General features: G+C 45.5%; 1 protein-coding gene across 3 annotated transcripts in view; it reads left to right on the top strand.

The window, feature by feature from the left end:
- LOC140425573 (transcriptional-regulating factor 1) overlaps window positions 1–18,741 on the top strand; it is a 322,969-nt gene that overhangs the window by 17,198 nt on the left and 287,030 nt on the right. The gene's annotated exons all lie outside the window — the stretch shown is intronic.

Here is an 18,741-nt window from a genome sequence, read left to right as displayed (position 1 = left end):
CCACTGCACCACCGTGCTGCCCCCTCCTCCTTTAATACCTCAAGCAGATTCCTATATTCCTCATTATCCACATCCACCTTCATAGATTATCATAGAATTTACAGTGCAGAAGGAGGCCATTCGGCCCATCGAGTCTGCACTGGCTCTTGGAAAGAGCACCCTACCCAAGGTCAACACCTCCACCCTATCCCCATAACCCAGTAACCCCACCCAACACTAAGGGCAATTTTGGAGACTAAGGGCAATTTATCATGGCCAATCCACCTAACCTGCACATCTTTGGACTGTGGGAGGAAACCGGAGCACCCGGAGGAAACCCACGCACACACGGGGAGGATGTGCAGACTCCGCACAGACAGTGACCCAAGCCGGAATCGAACCTGGGACCCTGGAGCTGTGAAGCAATTGTGCTAACCACTATGCTACCGTGCTGCCCAAGTCATTATCTCCTAAACTTTAGTTTTCTCTTTCCCAACAATGAAATGGGCCTGTCATTTCTTCACCTAGTAATTGAGCTTTGAATTTTGGTGCATTGATATTTATTATTGGCAACTGCTCCCGGAGAGAGAACGTCCGCAAATTCGGGCACTTTCAACAAAATCCCATCTTAATCATTTTCTGAAAATGAAAAACAACAGTGATCCTGAAACTGAATATTTTGGGGCTCCACTGCCAGTGATGCAGATACTTTCCTGTGCATTATGACTTGTTGATGTTAATCAACCAACCATTTGCTGTTTCACTTTAATATATTATATTTAGTACGAGTTGAGTCCAAATTCATGATTTAAAATATGTTATTCTTTGGGTTTTTCTTTTTATTCAAAATAAAGATGAAAGTGAACATACACATCAGTTACAATTCACTTTTTTTTTTTTTACAATTGCCCAGCTTTGACTTGGCCTCCTAGCCCAACTCCCACATTTCCCTCCCTATCTTGCTATTTGGTGTGTCTTCTTTGTTGGTTCATTAAACCTGAATCTATTGTGGTAGCGTGATGCTACATATGTTGGCTTGTGTTAAATTGCTCTTATTCGGTTGTTCCTGTTCATTAGTGTATTTGGTCAGGACGGGGTGTGGGGAATTCCTGTGTGGGTTCTCTGTCTCTTTGTTCCCCTCCCCATTTCTCTCATCCACCGTGTCGAGAAGCCTTGTGAGTTCGGCATCCCCAAAACGAGGAGCAGGTCTGCGCATTGCCATGCTTGTGTGTTGACTGGAAATGAGTGGTGAGGAAGCGAAGCAGTTCCTCCTTGTTAACACCGAGCTGTTGAAGTGAGAGTCCAGAACTGGATGTTGAAAGTTTTCCTTGAATGGGCCCTGTATAAGCTTACACAGCAAACCTGCCCCCTCCCCCCTCGACCCTGCAAAGTCCTCCTTGCTAACATCTGGGGGCTTGTGCCAAAGTTGGGAGAGCAAAGTTGTCCCATAGACTAGTTAAGCAACAGCCTGACATAGTCATACTCACAATCATACCTTCCAGACAATGTCCCAGACACCACTATCACCATTCCTGGGTATGTCCTGTCTCACCGGCAGGACAGACCTAGCAGAGGCAGTGGTATACAGTCAGGAGGGAGTTGCCCTGGGAATCCGCAACATTGACTCTGGACCCCATAAGTCTCATGGCTTTGTTAAACATGGGCACAGAAACCTCCTGCTGATTATCACATTCCGGCCACCATCAACTGATGAATCAGTACTCCTCCATGTTGAACACCACTTGGAGGAAGCACTGAGGGTGGCAAGGGCGCAGAAAATGGACTTCAGTGTCCATCACCAAGAGTGGCTCGGTAGGTACCACCACAGACCGAGCTGGCCAGGTCCTAAAGGACATAGCTGCCAGACTGGGACTGCAGAAGGTCGTGAGGGAACCAACAAGAGGGAAAACATACTTGACCTCATCCTCCCCAATCTGCCTGGTGCAGATGCATCTGTCCATTAGTAGAGGTGACCACCGCACAGTCCTTGCGGAGACAAAGTCCTGTCTTCACATTGAGGATACCCTCCATCGTGTTGTGTGGCACTACCACCGTGCTAAATGGGATGGATTTAAAACCGATCTAGCAACACAAGGCTGGGCATCCATGAGGCGCTGTGGGCCATCAGCAGCAGCAGAATTGTACTCAGTCACAATCTGCAACCTCCTGGCCCAGCATATCCCCCACTCTACCATCACCACCAGGTCAGGGGATCAATCCTGGTTCAATGAAGAGTGCAGGAGAGCATGCCAGCAGCAACATCAGGCATATTGAAAAATGAGGTGAAGCTACAACACAGGACTACTTGTGTGCCAAACAGCATAAGCAGCTAAGAGATTCCACAACAAATTAATCCGGTCTAAGCTTTGCAGTCCTGCCATATCCAGCCGTGAATGGTGGTGGACAATTAACTCACTGGAGGAGGATGCTCCACAAATATCCCCATCCTCAATGATAGAGGAGCCCAGTACATATGTGCAAAAGACAAGGCTGAGGCATTCGCAACAATCTTCTGCCAGAAGTGCCGAGTGGATGATCCATCTCAGTCTCCTCCGGAGGTCTCCAGCATCACAGATGTCCGTCTTCAGCCGATACGATTCACTCCACAGGATATCTAGAAACGGATGAAGGCACTGTATTCTGCAAAGGCTTTGGGCCCTGACAATATCCTGGCAATAGTACTGAAGATTTTGTGCTCCAGAACCTGCCACACCCCGAGCCAAGCTGTTCCAGTGCAGCTACAACACTGGCATCTACCAGGCAATGTGGAAAACCTCCCTTCCATCATAAGGTCAGAAGTGGGAATGTTTGCGGATGACTGCACAATGTTCAGTACCATTTGCAACTCCTCAGATAATGAAGCAGTCCATGTCCAAATGCAGCAAGACCTGGACATTATCCAGGCTTGGGCTGACAAGTGGCAAGTTACATTCGCACCACAGGAAATTACCATCTCCTACAAGAGAGGAGCTAAACACTGCCCTTTGATCCCCCACTGTCAACATCCTGGTGTTACCATGCTAACCGACTTTCATATCCATGTAGTTTATGTATTTTGAGTGCATAATCCAAGTACTATTTAAATATTGTTATGAAGATTACTGCCTCTACCATCCTTTTAGGCACATATTCTAGATCTCCTTCAGACAGTGAGTTCCAGATCTCCACCACCCACTGGGTCAAAATGTTTTTCCTTGCCCTCTAAACCTTCCATATTTTACCCTAAATCTATGCGCCCTGGTTCTGAACCCTTCAGATAGTGTGGGATTGAATTTTTGTCTCCTGTCCCACACTAGCACATTGCATTTGCAGCGGCTATCCTCGGTCTTGAGTGTTTTATGACCATGCAGCCACCACCGTTGGTGCTGCTGTTCCATTGATTTGCCAGCCTCTGGCTGGAAGCTCTTGGCGGACAGGACTTGTGCCACTGAGGTTCTTGATTCAGGGGTGGAAGGCCCAGTGCTGACCTGTCAAGTGCCCGAATGGCACATGATGTGGGCGAACCTTCCTGGAAAGAGGTGGCGCGGGGCTCGCACTGTCTCTCCTGCCAGCAGCTGAGACAACTGTTTTGACTCCATAAGATTCTGGCCTACATGCTTAGCCTTAAGCAAAGATCAGTTAAATTGGGATGTAAAGCCAGCATGTTGGCGCAGTGGTTAGCACTGCTGCCTCACAGTGCCAAGGTCCCAGGTTCGATCCTGGCCCTGGGTCACTGTCCATGTGGAGTTTGCACATTCTCCCCGTGTTTGCGTGGGTTTCACCCCCACAACCCAAAGATGTGCAGGGTACGTGGATTGGCCACTAAATTGGCCCTCAATTGGAAACAAATATTTAGGAACTCTCAATTTATTTTATTTATAAAATTGGGATGTAAAAAAACATTGTTTTTAGAAAGGTTCAGTTGGTTGGTGCCTTTTTAAATAGCTGTCCAATTGGCTTCTTTTATCATGCAGGAATTTCTGATTTGTAAAACCTAAATTCCATGTTACAATACTCCCTTTTGAAGCCATAATTAGTTATGTCAAGCCTTTATGTACAGTCACCCAGAAAAGAATGAAGCTTGATGTTTGTAGAGAATGTCCTTTTGGTTTACAGAGAATGCAGTGACAATACGGAGGATCTATAGACTACTGTTACTCAGAAAATGTGAGGCACCATTTACATTCAGAGACCTTTACAGTCCAAATTCAACCTCTCTCCTTTCCAAATTGAACAGTCCATATTCAAAATGTTTTCTGGCTTCAGATTGATGTCTTTATGGGTTCAATTACTGTTCGTCATTTCCCATAATTTTCAGTCCGATGTTGTAATCTGTCATTGGCTTCATATTTGTAATTTTTTACTTTTACCATCACTTTTTTTATTGTGTTATGAGTTGCTTTTAATAACCGCTGATCGAGAACGTGGGTGGGAGACCCATTGCCTGTTGCTTTTTCTCTTCCAGGTATCACCCTTGGCTCGGTGATAATGCTCTCACCCCCACGTCAGAAGGTTGTGTGCTGAAGGCCTACTCTGTTTAATAGAGGACTTGGTCTAGCCTGGCATTTCAGAAGAGTTCTGGATGCTGCACTGTCGAAGGTGCCATCTTTTTGGATGAAACTTAAGTTGAGGGAAACGTTCTTGCTTTCAGTAGAATGTCAGTTCAGCTCATGTTTGAACCAATTGCCAACAATTATCCCCGAGGTCACTGCAATATAGTGGTGAACTGGCATCATCTGAGCCTGAAGCAAGCCACATGTGATTGTAAAATATCTGCCTTTTATTTTATTTTGAATAATCCCCAAGTCTCCCAAAGGCCTGTCTGGTTTGCTTGCAGCTTTCTGCTGGGGGGGTGGGGGCCGTCTTTCAAAGGCACTTGGTATTTAATCAAGGGACCTGACATCGGGAAAGGCTACGCCCCTCCCCTCTGGACCACTCCTGCCACCCCCACTCCTCCAACACCATCCAGACCCCCCCCCCCCCCCCCCCTTCCCTCCCCATCCCACCCTCAGTCACCCGATTCCAAGGATCCAACGATGACATTGGAGCACTGCAGGCTGCAGCCACCAGTCCTTGTGGCACTGGAGAGCTGCCATTCTCTGGGTCCTAAATTCCAGGGAAGGTCCGATGCTGACCAATTCCATACCTGATAGGCACTAGTGTGGTCGAGCTTCCCACCGGTGAGCTGAACCTGTGTCGGTTACCTTAAATTCCACTCTTCAGTCACAATGTCTAGCTCCGTTGTGCTGCTGATTTTGATTCCAAGGGTTCTGGGTGGTGGAAAACATGGCAGGAGGCCCACTCCGGATAATGTGTGCCAAATGCCACATTTTGACACATGTGGGCGCTCCATATGTTGCCAGAAACATGCAGAATGGACAGATTGTGAGGTCATTTAGTGTCAAAGTGCTGATTTTACCACCATTTTGGACTTTGCCAGTCCTGTTAACTTAAGCACACATGTTCAGCTGTGCAAGGGACCTAGCAGTGCTATTTTAAGATTTTAACTGTCATTTTGCTGGCACAGAGTTACTGGAAGTACTGTGTTCCTGGAAGAGATGATTGGAGTTTTTTTCTCAGAAGGAAGTGGTACTGGATCTTTGCAAAGAATGGTCAGGTCTTAAAAGGCCTCTTGAGTCTACCACGTGCTCCAGTCATTGGTGGGGTGGCTATATCCCTCTTGAGCTGGCGTATCACAAGGAGATGGAGCAGAGGCAGGAAAGAAATTAAGTTACCCACATAGGAAGGAGGTGGAGGGCTCTCAGCAGGAGGCCTTCCATACCTAGGATCTTAAGCGAACATTTCACAGTTGCCCTCAATTTCTATGAGTGAATCCTTGATGGCTGGCACCAGTAACATCGCCAATATATCCATGTTCGCCATCCATCACTGCATCCGGAGGTCACTGATGCCCTGCATGCTATTATCTTCTCCCTTCGCAAAGAGAAGCAGGGAAAGTGAGTTCATGTATCTGCCAGAATTGCAGGCCTCTCCATGGTGCAAGGAGCCATTGACTGCATGCACGTGGCCTTGTGGACACCATATCGCTATGTGGAGGTGTTCTGCAACTGCCAAGGGTCCCACTTCCTGAAGTGCAGTTGGTGTGCAACCATGCCCAAACCATCATGCTGGTGAACTCTCGCTAACCTAGCAGTGATCAAAATGCTTTCATCCTTCACCAGTTAGCTATTCCAGCTGGGCGGCACGATAGCCGAGTGGTTAGCACTGCTGCCTCACGGCGCTGAGGACCCGGGTTCGATCATGGCCCCGGGTCACTGTCCACGTGGAGTTTGCACATTCTCCCTGTGTCTACTTGGGTCTCACCCCCACAACCCAAAGATGTGCCTGGTAGGTAGATTGGCCCTGCTAAATTGCCTCTCAATTGGGGGAAAAAAAACAAATTGGGTACTCTTTCCTCTATTTTTAAAAATAAATTTAGAGGGTCATGTGACCTGTTGTGAATTCTGCAGATAAGCCCGAGTAGTTTGGGTTTTAACCATTAAAGTGGGGCCCAGGTTGTTTTACTGGGAAGAAGGTGCAAGGTATTCGCATCTGTCAACAATGGCAAAAGCACGTGTGCCGACAGTGGATAAACTGTTAGTCGCCAAAGTCGCAAGAAAGAGTTAGGAATGTCAGGTTTTTCAAATGGTTATGTTTTAAATGTTACTTAGTTTTGAGATGGAATGAAGTTGGGTGTTTAAACCAAACTTGCATTTCTGCCTGGATGCAAGGCCTCTGTGATTCACATTGCCATGGAGATGGTCTTTGAGATCGGGAGGGTCCATCGGAAGTCATAGGTGGTGCTGACAGGGTGTTTTCTTAAAATATCACTGAACAGACAAGGGTCTGAGAGGAAGAGCAAAGAGATAGAAACATAAAGCCTCTTTTGTTCACCATGCAAGAAAGCAAGTAGGAGCTCTCGGTATGATTGAAGAGACTGGGTGTGCTCCAGTAACATTTGGAATCTTGTGATGATCACCGAGTATTATAATTTATGTTCTTAAGGTTGTAACACCTTCGGCAAGTTTCTTTTATTTTATCACTTTTCCTCAGTATTCATTACACCCTGAGATTAGAATTCGTCCGCAAATTTTGAATTTATTCTTCCAAATCCTCTATCCAAATCATTGCAAATGGAAAATGACGGTGGTCCTAGCACTGATCTTTGTGGAAGACAACATCTCAGCTTTTGCCACCTGAGCAATTACCCTTAACTTGTACTCTAGATTCTGACTCATTGGAGCAAGCTTGCCATCATTCTGCTGCTTGCCCTGTCTCCATGGACTGTGACTTTAGTCATGTGTCTACTCCTCCTATTCACAACCTTTTTGAAAATCCATATATATTTTCTCCATTCTCTCTGTTACTATTTCAAATAATTCAATAAGATTGGCTTTATTTTTAAACCTGTGCAAACTAATCTTTATTGTCATGGACAGAATGTATCTGCTCTCTGACTGTCCATTTTCAGTATGTTTTATATGGGAAGCAGTGTCTTTTCTTAGCCTCGGAGTGTGTATTCCAATTAAATAATTCAGGAAGCTTTTGTGAGTTTAAAACCGAGCAAGTTATTATTCTCCCATACATACCCCAAATTATCACAACATCACACACTCGATCTTGCACAAGTAAATGTGCACAAAAAGATTGAATACAGGTGAAGGCATTTGAGGATTAAAGTTACTGCAGTCTCTGATTTAATGACTTTGGTCTCCCACATGGCAGGCCTGTGGTTTCTTGAATGGATTCAATAATTTAAAGCTGTTTTGAGGGTCTTGTAAAACAAAGGGTTCATAGCAAGTTACTGCAGTCCAAGTTTAAAGAGGTTGGTCCTTAGGTGAACTTCAAAACTGGAACAGGTTAAGTACTTTGGCTGTTTGATGACTTTCAATAACTTTGAGTCTGGCACTCAGGCGGGCTGATGACCTCTGGTTCTGTTGGGTCCTGGTGTAACACAGATGCAGTCCCTGAAACCAGCTTCAATCACATGACTGCTGTTTTATCACTTCAGATGCCCATCCAGTGTAGTTTGGATGGGGTAGGCCATTGTGACACAATGGAAAGTTGATAGTGGCCACCAAGTTTTGATCTTCCCTTTTATCTATGAAAAATGGAGGCAGGCAGTCTGGAAACTCGATAGTCTTTAGATGTTGGCCCATCCTTAAACAATGAAATGTGTGAATTACTCAAATGGCTGAGGAACCCTCATCTCTGTCCATATTTAATTAGTTATTCACCTGGTACTTGATACAGTCTGTAGTGCTAATGTCAAAAGTCACATGATTTGAAACAACCATCAGCTTGTTTATGTCCAATTTAAAATTAGAGTACCCGCTTATTTTTTCCAATTAAGAAGTAATTTAGTTAGGCCAATCCACCTAACTTGCACAGCTTTGGGTTGTGGGGGTGAAACCCACGCAGACATGGGGAAAATGTGCAAACTACACACGGACAGTGGCTGGGATTGAACCCGGGTCCTTCGTGCCTTAGGCAGCAGTGCTAGTGTTCATGAATTACCTTTCTATCTTAAATGCCGTTGAAGCTTTTTTGATCTCTTCTAATGTTGTGACCACCTTTATTAGTGTCCCTGGTAAATACTCCGGGAAAGTAACTAATCAATACTTAGGTATTTTGCTGTCATCAACTGTGTGTTTATCTTGTGCAACTGTGTCTATTTTTTGTTTTTAGTCCCGAGAGGAAATTATAGCCCAAAGTTACAAGAAAAAAAATGTAAAAATGAATATTACCGGCATATACCTATTTTTGGCAACCTAAATTTTGAGAACTGGTATTCACAATGCTTGAAAGAAAATGAAACTTCAAATGCTCCAAACAAACCCTGGCTTCTTAAGCTAAATATATATACATTGTGTCTATGACAGAAAGAATTGGAGTTAAATGCAAAGTTCCATCATGTTGTTATCTTAACCTTTTAGCCTAGCAAACAAAAGAATGCTCTTTTCAACAGCATCTTGCACTTTTAGTGTAACAATGTCGCTCAGCATGTTTCCAACAGAGTGAACCAGACTGAGCAAGAGTCTGGTAAGAGGATTACAGGAGGTGATTTAAAATGTAGATGATGGGTTGCTTTTAAAGAAGGGAGTACTGAATGAAGGTTCTGTCTTCAGTGCTAGTTTAGAGGGCAAGAAGAACACAATGTAGGCCACAATGAGGGAGATAGGATTTAGACCATAGTGCTGGTGAAGGATGTAAAAGCAGGGTGGGGCAAAGTCAGAGGGGAATTATGGACAAAGACCTTTAATTTAACTCTTAGTTCTGAGGTGGAAACAGTAACAACATTGAATAAGAATGAATGTTTTTATATCCTTTCCGACTGTTTTTCTCCTCTGGATGTTACAACAGTTGTATCCCCAAAATGTGACTTAACAAGTTAAATTAAGTGTGATATGATTTTCGTAATTACAGTAACTTAAATGTAATGGAAACTCTTCTGAAGTGTTACAAGTGACCACAAACCACACACACAAAAGGGTGGAAGGTTAAGAGCATTTAATTTCTTTTCAAATATTTTAAGAAAGGCTTGCTTTGTTTTTTTTGTAAATTTTACATATACTGTTATTTGAAATAGTGAAGCACATGCAGGCGCAACTGGCTTGCATTGCATCTTTTACAAAATTACATCAAGCCATTAGGAGCAATATGTTTAGTTTTACTTATCGTTTTAAATACACAGGACATTGAAGTTTGAAAAATTTCAGTCCACGGAACAATTCCATTATCTTGTTATTGATTGCAGCTAGAAATACAATATAGATTGGTTAGAGTAGGGTGGATTTGTACAAATCTCTCTTTTCACGCCTGAAAGGCTGACGTATGCAGAGTCCAATTCCATGGGTTGCTTTAGCTCTTGGTAACGTGAAGGCTTTTTTCATGTGTTTCATGTAAAGAGATACCACACTTAATAGTGTGGTATCTCCGTCAAATCAAATCATGCAATTTATTATTTTGTTCTTAAAATCTTTGATTAAATATGTAATTTACCTTGTATCTTTTTTTTTGTGTCCCAGAAATTTGTGTCATTGCTCTTTCAAGGACTGAGTACCACAATAGGTTGAAGCAGGGTTGCATTTATTTCACTTGTTCAGCAACTCTCTCAATGGGCTGAATAGTAAAACATCTAATGATATGATCATAAGTTGCACAGCCCATAAGATTTTGTGTTTAATTCCTGTGTGTGTTTCCTCAACTAATGTCAGCTAGGGCAACAGTTGATCTTAATGCATTTCAATGAGAGCTCCGCAGGAGAAATGGCAACTTGGATAAGGTCTTGAGGGACTGATGGAGTTCATGAACCATACCCCAGAAGTCAGCACCTCCTTGGGTGAAAGTTGACATTAAAAACATGAAAAAGAACCATGCTTGTAAGTGTTATCTAAAAAAATCTCAGGATGTGCATCATTGGCAAGGCTGGAGTTCATTGTCAATCCTTCGTTAGCTTGGGAAGGTGCTGGGTCTCATGAACTACGCACTGTGAATGATGTAGCAGTTGATACAACTATGTGGCTTGTTAGGCTACCTCAAATGGCAATTAATAATCTTGTTAGACTGGAGCCACATTGAACAAAGCGACTTTCCTTCACTGAAGCTGAATATTTGTGACCATCGACGACACTCGCACACTTGTACTGATAGGAGCTTTTAATTTCCACATATTTTAATTGAATTCTAAAACTGCTAGGGTGGGATTTTAAACTCTTGTTCTTTGATTAATTAGAGCAGCGGTTGTCAGTTTGGACCATCAAACCCTGGTACTATTACTTCCTGGCATGCAGAATTCCCCAGTGTTTTTTCTGCGAATAACAATGTTGGTTGAAAATAAGAGACTGGTCTCTGAAGTGATCAAATCAAATTGAAATACAACTATGGGAGTTGATTGCTTCAGTGCTCTTATACAAGCATTGTATTGTTGATGTAAGCTCATTTGGTGATGCAAACTGTGTTTAAAGTTGTGCTGTGTTCTCTCCCCTTTTTCCTCTTAAGTCTTGCTGTATTCCTGTTCCGTGAGCACTTTCTGGCCCTCTGGCAACCTTGACCAAGTGACCATTCTTCATAGAATATATTTATCAGCATGCTATATGAGTCTGGGTACAACATAGCCAAGATTAATCGTCTTCTCATCTAATTACACGGATACACACTTTTCACTTACTGCATAGACTTTACAGTCTTAGAAAGTGGTCTGCACTGCTCCTAATAGTAAAGGCCCAATCAGGCAGCCAGTAGGTGTGTATGCACCTCTGGGTGGAAGTGCACCACCCACCATATTGGATAAGGATGTAAAAGCAATGCCCTTTACCAACCCCTGAAGGAGGTCTTTCGCCCTATTTTGAAATGTAAATAATGGGCCTAGCTCCAATGTCAGGACCCTCTTCAAGATTGGTTAACCCTGGGGTATTGCGACATCCAGCCCAGCCCAGCCCTGGCAATTCACTGTTCCAATGCCTGCGTTCCCGACATGGAAACCCCCTAAATCCCTGACAGTGATTCGATCCTGAAACCTGCGATCCTCAACTGCTCTCCTGATTCGTGGCCCAAACTTCTGTGTTGCCAATCTGATTCCTGACACAAAATGCTCAATCTCCAACACTGAACCACAACCCCATACCCCTCAATTCTCAGACCTCCCATCTCTGCCTCCGTTTTATCTGGTTCCCAATCCCAGACTGGACCCTACCCTCAGACTCACTTTGCTGAGGCTAGCATTGGACTGATTAGTCATTATTTTTTGCAGGTGGGTTGTTGTACTATATTAGCTCCATAATCATGATGCCCGAGTTTTAATATGAGACTAGCCTTGGACTTGGCAACATTCTGGTGCAGGAAATATAGCTATATTCTCATACCCAAAACTAGGGATACCCAAATTTCTGGGTCACTGAGCGTAATTGAAATAATCTTAGCACCAGGCTGGAGATCTAACTGGACATATTTCTGGTCGAACAACATAGGGTGGCATTTTAGTTTGTAGATCAATGCTCATATATAAATTTCTCATTCCCTCTTTTTTTTTCTGTGGATCGATTAATTTTGTGAGCAACTGATTATACAGCCTTAAATTTAAGCCGAATGATCTAAGCCTAATAAGGCAGCAGTAGCTGGGATATTTATGTGTGGAGATGGAGAAATTTGCTTCTTCAGCAATCGTGGCATCTGCCAACAAGTCAATGAGTTTCTTTGGAGTCTGGCTGATTTATTTTCCCGAGTTAAAGTAGTATTGGATGGGTGCGAAGAGGCCCCAGGAGTGAAGTTCAACTTTGGTACAAAATCGGGAGCAGCAAATTGGCTGCCTTTATGCAGCCTATCTAATTTTCCTTTCCAATAACTTCAGTGCAGCGTGAAATCTTTCAATTGAATTTCACCCCCATATCCCCTTTCCTTGCTGAATTTTCACTTCGTTTTTCCCCTTTCTGAAGTTCATGACTCCATGATGCTGTGGTTCCATACATGTGCTTTCCAAGCAGTTGTGTTTAGCAGAGTGTGCCAATCACCTACAATGGCATTACAGCCAAGCCTGACCCAGGCCTTATCTGGCACATGGGTGCTTCTTAGCTGGCGAATGGAAAATTTAAGTAAAACTGAGGGGTTACTAATTCTTGTGGTCCTGTAAGTTAATTATATTATTGCTAGGTTAATTGGCTTTGAAACCATTTAAAAATTATTTTATGTGCTCTCAGACTAGTTTCAGTTGCTCAAGATGATCCAGACTTAAAAAAGAAAAAATTTAAAGTGCCCACTTTTTTCCCCCCAATTAAGGGGAGATTTAGCGTGGCCAATCCACCTACTCTGCACATCTTTGGGTTGTGGGTGAGTCCCACGCAGACACGGGGAGAATGTTCAAACTCCACACGGACAGTGAACCGAGGCAGGGATTGAACCCGGGTACTCGGTGTAGTGAGGCAGCAGTGCTAACTACTGCACCACCCTCTGGCCCGATCCTGATTTTTTTGAAACTATCTAATTGACCTGGGATTTGAACCTTTTTTTTTTTTTGCCCCTTTCAAATTATTATGTGATATGGGTGGGGGAGTCTTCTTATTTGTGATGCACAATACACCACAACCGTATGGGGCAGGTCAGATGGTCCAATAGCCCTTTTCCTGTCCGTCATTTGTCAAGTGTTTGTTTGTCTGAATTCTGGCTAGGTTTTTTTGTTCCCTTACCTCCCAGAGGTCTGATCAAACATAAGGCCTTCCTGGCCAGCATACCTCAAAGATTGAGCGGATGAACTCTGTGAGCAATTGGAAAGTGTTTAATGTCAAAGTGAATTAAATATATGGAGGAAGAAGTTCCATGGGGGTCTGCTTTTTTTTTTTTTTTTTGCAAACATTTACTTTATTCGTAAAATATCTGAAAGAACATTACAAATATTTCAAAATGGCCATCACACCATGCAATAATATTCAAATTCTCTACATGCATCATGATGCACTCTTGAGGTGCTTCAATACAGTCAAAAATTAGACATTTCAAAATTGTCATTGCAATGCTGCAATGGTATTTGAGTTTCTTACATCGATTAAGTTGCACTCTGAGGTGCTTCAATACAATTGTGATACATGTAATATTCACTGTATACATTCAATGTCACTCATACAGCCCAAGGGAGTTCTGTACAATTCCCAGCCCCTCAGTTCATTATGGCTGAGAGGATTTAGGCAGCGACCTTCCCCCATTGTGCCTCCGCAGCAGCTGCCCCAAGCTTTAGTGCATCCCTCAGCATGTAATCCTGGACTTTGGAATGTGCCAGTCTGCAATACTCGGTCAGCTCTTTGTACTGGAAGGCCAACCAATTTTGGGTAGGCCAAAGAGTATCTTTCACCGAGCTGACGATCCTGCTGATGCTTGTATTGGTATCCGTCCCTGGGAACAACGCGTAGAGCACAAGAGTCCTGCGTCAGGGAGCTGCTCTGGAAGAACCTCTGCAAAAACCACCACCTCTCTCTCCAGACCTTCTGTGCAAAGGCACATTCCACAAGGAGGTTCACAATGGTCTCTTCTTCACCGCTGTCACCTCAAGGGCAATGTGTGGACGGGGTGACACTCTGGGCGTGTAGGAAAGATCTGACAGGGAGGGGCTTTCTCGCCACCAGCGAAACTAAGTCTTGGTGTTTGTTTGAAAGTTCTGGTGATGAGGCATTCCGCCAAATGACCTTGATGGGTCTGCTGGGGGCACCATCCGACTGTATCCGTCATCTCCTTTTCTCGAAGGGGACCTCTAGGACATTATGCGCAGACCACTCATTGACTCATGGAATTGTGATCAAAGGTGTTTCTCAGCCTAAATATTGCCACGGCTCATTTTTTTTTTTGTTTCATTGCAAGGTTGGTAGAAACCCTGGAGAAACGCCTGGGTTTTTTCCTTTCGAGAGATCAGGAGAAACCCCCTTGCAGCAACTTTTCTGTCGTGCTTAAAGTAGCTCCATTTTCAAAAAAAAGGCCATGGGCGGAATTCTCTCTCTCTTTCCCCCCCCCCCCCACCAACGCCGGGTGGGAGAATTGCTGGGGTGCCGCACGAGTCCTGCCACGCCGCCCCGGCATCCGTACGCGATTCTTCCACACCGGCGCGGCGTGAATCACGGCTGGCCGCCGGGAGAATCGCTGCTCGCCGTTTGTAACGGGCGAGCGGCGATTCTCCGACCCGGATGGGCCGAGCGGCCTGCCCAACACGACGGCTTCCCGCCGGCGCCATCCGCACCTGGTTGCTGCCGGCGGGAACAGCGTGGGAACGCTGTGGGGCGGGGGGGGGGGGTTCCTGCACCGGGGGCGGCCTCAAAAGGGGTTTGGCCACCTGGTGCTGAAGGGGTTCTGGAGGGGCTTTGCGAGGGCTATGTCCAAAGTTGTGAATACCCGGGTCAAGCCGAGCTGGGGCCTAGCACTATTTGGGGGTATCGGACGAGCCGGGAGTGCAGGAGCTGAAAGAGGCCGGAGTTCTGTCCTTTGCGTCCCTGGTAGCCTGGCAGAGGATACTACTAATGTGGAAAGATGCGAAGCCACCGAGCGTGGAAGCTTGGATTAATGACATGGCAGGGTTCATTAAGTTGGAGAGGATAAAGTTTGCCTTGCGAGGGTCTGTGCAGGGGTTCTCCAGGCGGTGGCAACCGTTCCTAGACTTTCTCGTGGAACAAAGAACAAAGAACAAAGAAATGTACAGCACAGGAACAGGCCCTTCGGCCCTCCAAGCCCGCGCCGACCATACTGCCCGACTAAACTACAATCTTCTACACTTCCTGGGTCCGTATCCTTCTATTCCCATCCTATTCATATATTTGTCAAGATGCCCCTTAAATGTCCCTATCGTCCCTGCTTCCACTACCTCCTCCGGTAGCGAGTTCCAGGCACCCACTACCCTCTGCGTAAAAAACTTGCCTCGTACATCTACTCTAAACCTTGCCCCTCTCACCTTAAACCTATGCCCCCTAGTAATTGACCCCTCTACCCTGGGGAAAAGCCTCTGACTATCCACTCTGTCTATGCCCCTCATAATTTTGTATACCTCTATCAGGTCGCCCCTCAACCTCCTTCGTTCCAGAGAGAACAAACCGAGTTTATTCAATCGCTCCTCATAGCTTATGCCCTCCATACCAGGCAACATTCTGGTAAATCTCTTCTGCACCCTCTCTAAAGCCTCCACATCCTTCTGGTAGTGTGGCGACCAGAATTGAACACTATACTCCAAGTGTGGCCTAACTAAGGTTCTATACAGCTGCAACATGACTTGCCAATTCTTATACTCAATGCCCCGGCCAATGAAGGCAAGCATGCCGTATGCCTTCTTGACTACCTTCTCCACCTGTGTTGCCCCTTTCAGTGACCTGTGGACCTGTACACCTAGATCTCTTTGACTTTCAATACTCTTGAGGGTTCTACCATTCACTGTATATTCCCTACCTGCATTAGCCCTTCCAAAATGCATTACCTCACATTTGTCCGGATTAAACTCCATCTGCCATCTCTCCGCCCAAGTCTCCAGACAATCTAAATCCTGCTGTATCCTCAGACAGTCCTCATCGCTATCCGCAATTCCACCAACCTTTGTGTCGTCTGCAAACTTACTAATCAGACCAGTTACATTTTCCTCCAAATCATTTATATATACTACAAAGAGCAAAGGTCCCAGCACTGATCCCTGTGGAACACCACTGGTCACAGCCCTCCAATTAGAAAAGCATCCCTCCATTGCTACCCTCTGCCTTCTATGGCCTAGCCAGATCTGTATCCACCTTGCCAGTTCACCCCTGATCCCGTGTGACTTCACCTTTTGTACTAGTCTACCATGAGGGACCTTGTCAAAGGCCTTACTGAAGTCCATATAGACAACATCTACTGCCCTACCTGCATCAATCATCTTAGTGACCTCCTCAAAAAACTCTATCAAGTTAGTGAGACACGACCTCCCCTTCACAAAACCGTGCTGCCTCTCACTAATACGTCCATTTGCTTCCAAATGGGAGTAGATCCTGTCTCGAAGAATTCTCTCCAGTAATTTCCCTACCACTGAAGTAAGGCTCACCGGCCTGTAGTTCCCGGGATTATCCTTGCTACCCTTCTTAAACAGAGGAACAACATTGGCTATTCTCCAGTCCTCCGGGACATCCCCTGAAGACAGCGAGGATCCAAAGATTTCTGTCAAGGCCTCAGCAATTTCCTCTCCAGCCTCCTTCAGTATTCTGGGGTAGATCCCATCAGGCCCTGGGGACTTATCTACCTTAATATTTTTTAAGACACCCAACACCTCGTCTTTTTGGATCACAATGTGACCCAGGCTATCTACACCCCCTTCTCCAGACTCAACATCTACCAATTCCTTCTCTTTGGTGAATACTGATGCAAAGTATTCATTTAGTACCTCGCCCATTTCCTCTGGCTCCACACATAGATTCCCTTGCCTATCCTTCAGTGGGCCAACCCTTTCCCTGGCTACCCTCTTGCTTTTTATGTACGTGTAAAAAGCCTTGGGATTTTCCTTAACCCTATTTGCCAATGACTTTTCATGACCCCTTCTAGCCCTCCTGACTCCTTGCTTAAGTTCCTTCCTACTTTCCTTATATGCCACACAGGCTTCGTCTGTTCCCAGCCTTTTAGCCCTGACAAATGCCTCCTTTTTCTTTTTGACGAGGCCTACAATATCACTCGTCATCCAAGGTTCCCGAAAATTGCCGTATTTATCTTTCTTCCTCACAGGAACATGCCTGTCCTGTATTCCCTTCAACTGACACTTGAAAGCCTCCCACATGTCAGATGTTGATTTGCCCTCAAACATCCGCCCCCAATCTATGTTCTTCAGTTCCCGCCTAATATTGTCATAATTAGCCTTCCCCCAATTTAGCACATTCATCCTCGGACCACTCTTATCCTTGTCCACCAGTACTTTAAAACTTACTGAATTGTGGTCACTGTTACCAAAATGCTCCCCTACTGAAACATCTACCACCTGGCCGGGCTCATTCCCCAATACCAGGTCCAGTACTGCCCCTTCCCTAGTTGGACTGTTTACATATTGTTTTAAGAAGCCCTCCTGGATGCTCCTTACAAACTCCGCCCCGTCTAAGCCCCTGGCACTAAGTGAGTCCCAGTCAATATTGGGGAAGTTGAAGTCTCCCATCACCACAACCCTGTTGTTTTTACTCTTTTCCAAAATCTGCCTACCTATCTGCTCCTCTATCTCCCGCTGGCTGTTGGGAGGCCTGTAGTATACCCCCAACATTGTGACTGCACCCTTCTTATTCCTGATCTCTACCCATATAGCCTCACTGCCCTCTGAGGTGTCCTCTCGCAGTATAGCTGTGATATTCTCCCGAACAAGTAGCGCAACTCCGCCTCCCCTTTTACATCCCCCTCTATCCCGCCTGAAACATCTAAATCCTGGAACGTTTAGCTGCCAATCCTGCCCTTCCCTCAACCAGGTCTCTGTAATGGCAATAACATCATAGTTCCAAGTAGTAATCCAAGCTCTAAGTTCATCTGCCTTACCCGTAATGCTCCTTGCATTAAAACATATGCACTTCAGGCCACCAGACCCGCTGTGTTCAGCAACTTTTCCCCGTCTGCTCTGCCTCAGAGCCACACTGTCCCTATTCCCTAGTTCTCCCTCAATGCTCTCGCCTTCTGACCTATTGCTCCCGTACCCACCCCCCTGCCATACTAGTTTAAACCCTCGGTGGAGGTCTCGGTGGAGGTCGAAACAGCAGCAACCCGGGGGGGGGGGGGGGGGGGGGGGCGGGGGGTTGGTTTATCTTTTTGTTAAAAGGGGGTGTTTCCCCCACTTTTGTATTTATTTGTTAAATGGGGTTAGTGTATCTTTGTTTGATTTCCTAGTACAATTTTGTTTTTCTTTCTTTCTGGAGTGTTTGGTTGAAAATTGGTGAAAATTTTGAATAAATATATAAAGGGGCCTGGCCCGCGATCGGTGCCCACCGATCGGCGGGCCGGCCTCTCTGAAGGAGGACCTCCTTTTCTCCGCAGCTCCGCAAGATCCACCTGACATCTCCTTGCGGGGCAGCCACGGGGAGGACGGTAACCGCGCATGCGCGGGTGACGTCATTTACGTAAATGATGCTCCTAGCCCCCCGGGGGCGGGAGAATAGGGGGCTGGGAGCGGCCTCCGACGTTGGAGGGAAACATTCCGGTTTTCACTTTGGCATCGGGACTTAGCCTCCCGATGGGAGAATTGCGCCCCATGCCTCCCATAATGTTGGGTGAAATGGACATTCTGAATTCTCCCTGTGTACCCGAACAGGCGCCGGAGTGTGGCGACTGGGGGAT

Source organism: Scyliorhinus torazame, chromosome 1 (genome assembly GCF_047496885.1).
Source record: "Scyliorhinus torazame isolate Kashiwa2021f chromosome 1, sScyTor2.1, whole genome shotgun sequence".
Taxonomy (NCBI): Eukaryota; Metazoa; Chordata; class Chondrichthyes; order Carcharhiniformes; family Scyliorhinidae; genus Scyliorhinus; species Scyliorhinus torazame.
Note: the sequence above shows the minus strand (reverse complement) of the source record. Positions and strands in the feature narration are given on the sequence as shown.